This window comes from Bison bison, unplaced genomic scaffold, assembly GCF_000754665.1.
Source record: "Bison bison bison isolate TAMUID 2011002044 unplaced genomic scaffold, Bison_UMD1.0 scf7180017850251, whole genome shotgun sequence".
NCBI classification, from domain to species: Eukaryota; Metazoa; Chordata; class Mammalia; order Artiodactyla; family Bovidae; genus Bison; species Bison bison.
In genome coordinates this window covers 11,255-12,949 of record NW_011480824.1, presented here as the reverse complement: position 1 = coordinate 12,949, position 1,695 = coordinate 11,255, and positions in this window count along the sequence as shown.

Below are 1,695 nucleotides of genomic sequence, written 5' to 3'. Positions count from 1 at the left end.
AAATATCTTGTTCTTTCTGAATCTTTGTTTTCCTCTGTCTATTTATGCCAATTTTCCTCATTCTCGGTATATAACATAGCCACAAGTATCTTTATGTTTGTATCTTACTACCTTTGTAACCTCAGTGGAAAAGGATTTCTCATTATCAGTAGTTCTAGCTAACATTTCAGATTTAGCTCTTAAATGTACTTTTGTTCACATGCTCATGCTTTGACCAATTACCATAACCAATTTGAGACATGCTGATTGGACATGGCTGCATCATATGTCCTTTCCTTTAGCCATGGTAGTGAATTCAGCTAAACCTAAACCAACTGGACTAGTGTTGTAGAATGAGTTGTTCCACCATGAAAATCAGGATGCTATTAGCACAAGTTGTTACAGGGACACTAAGCAAGCAAAAATAAAATTCACTACTTTTTCTCAAAATATACCAAAACATCTTAATCAGTATCCTATTTCTTACATTTAAAAAATCAAAACTCTATTTACAGCTTGTGTCAGTTATCCTTTCTGAGATTAATTCCATATTTCCACCCCTACCCCAAAATTGTGGCCACAGTTGCTCAAATAAGCCAAGGTCTTTCAAGTCTACTTTTTCTAACAGAGCTTTTCTCTACCAGCACATAACTGCCATTTTCCATCTATAGAAACTAATAAGTATATTTAAAGATTCAGATTTAAATATATTACCTCTGTGAAATGCCAATAAATAATTGTTGCACAATTCTCTGTACTTATACAATAAGGCATATATAAATCTATTCTAAAATATATTGTATTGTGATAGTTTTTAGATGGTGTTTCCCACTAACTTGGGAGTACAAACTGCTCCAACAATTGACATATCTCTAGAGCTAGGACAATAACTGACCCAGTTTATGTTGGATGGACTAATTATTAAATAAGTCAAATTAAATAATCTCAAATTCAGTAGCCAAATCTTGTCTTTACATGAATAATTTGAATGAAAAACTTTCAAACACGTGTTAAGTGGGGCTGGTAGTATTGACGAGTCCAGAAAATCGCAGAGGTCTCCTTCAGGTAGCATTACAAATAAGCGTTAGTTTATTTTCACCAATAAATACAGCCATACGGGTTGCACTAAGACACATGGAGCAAAATCAGCAAAGTTGGTACTCATTACCACAGGTAAAATAACTATCACAGACAGATCCATTTTTCAAAGTTCCTGTGATAGTCCGACTAGTTTCGTTTGCAAGAGACACAAGGACAAAAACGAAACTGAATGCTTCTGTGGAGAAGAAATTCCCTGGATGAACAGAAAAGCCTGCCCAAGTTTTGGTGTTTTCTGTTTGTTTGAAACAGGATTGAGGGGTCGTATAATCAAGACGAAGCCATTAAGAGTTAAAAGGGAGAGGACACACTGAAGAGATTCAACTAAGACCCTGCGGAATTATCAAAAATTGTGAACTACTTTCTTAGTGAGAGTCTACGATCTGAGGAATTCACGAGGAGAAAAGGCAGCGGTCCCTCGGTCCCTAAAAATGAGAAATGCTACATTTAATGAGGCTGACTTTGGCATGGCATTTTGAAGCAGGTTGTTGTATTAAATGTAGCGAATGAAAAAGCTTTCTGAAAGCCTGAGAATAGTCTGCGGGGGCGGGGGAGGGGTGGAGGTGGTGGTGGTGGGGCAGACGGTGAAGGATGGTGCTTGGTACATTATAAACCCTC